Raw genomic sequence first — 931 nt, 5'->3', positions numbered from 1 at the left:
GTATTTTTGTTTTGTTTTATACGAAAGTCTGTTGTCATAATTTAATCATTATCATTACCATGATCCTTTTTTTTCTTATCTTCTGTACTTTGTGTGGTCTTAAGAAAACTTTTGTTATTATATATATTTTTAATATCTATTCCTATTCATTTTTTCCTCACTTAAACCTCTCAAAAAATTCCGCTCTGAATAACGTAACAACGTTTGTGACGCGCCATTGCAGTACGTCAAGGGAAACGTTCACGCGAATAAATGTTTCTCTTATTGATTCCACGCGTTAGGTAGGGAAAGGCTGGAGAGGGAGAGGGAGAGGAAAGGAAAAATAAGGAGTGGAGAGGTAGAAGAAGAGGGAGAGGCAGATAATCTGATTTTAGTTTATCTACAAAACAACTTGCTGGCCCTACAAAAAGTAATTACTTTAGTAAAACAGAAAAAAACTGTAAATCAATTATTGGCGTTTCATCACCACGGTAAGAGCTAAACTAATTCCACAACAAATCACATTTGGCTAATAGTTGTCTGATGTTTTTTTTTTCGAAAATCTACCACAGACCACAGAGCTGATCGAAGAGGTGCTGCAGTCCTATATTTCATATATATATATATATATATATATATATATATATATATATATATATAGTGTGTGTGTGTGTGTGTGTGTGTGTGTGTGTGTGTGTGTGTGTGTGTGTGTGTGTGTGTGTGTGTGTGTGTGTGTGTGTGTGTGTGTGTGTATTGTAATGGGGTGGTTAAGCTCTCTGTTGTGGCAATATGAACATTATTTACTTAGTCTGCAGCAAACTACTCATTACTACTCTTGACTTTACCGAAGCTGGTGTTGCTATTGGTTATATTGCTACAGCTGATTCAAGGCAGGGATTCTCATCCTTTGCAGTCTGGTGACACACTATTAGAGACTTCTGCAGCACACCAA

Source organism: Penaeus monodon, chromosome 26 (genome assembly GCF_015228065.2).
Source record: "Penaeus monodon isolate SGIC_2016 chromosome 26, NSTDA_Pmon_1, whole genome shotgun sequence".
NCBI classification, from domain to species: domain Eukaryota; kingdom Metazoa; phylum Arthropoda; class Malacostraca; order Decapoda; family Penaeidae; genus Penaeus; species Penaeus monodon.
Note: the sequence above shows the minus strand (reverse complement) of the source record.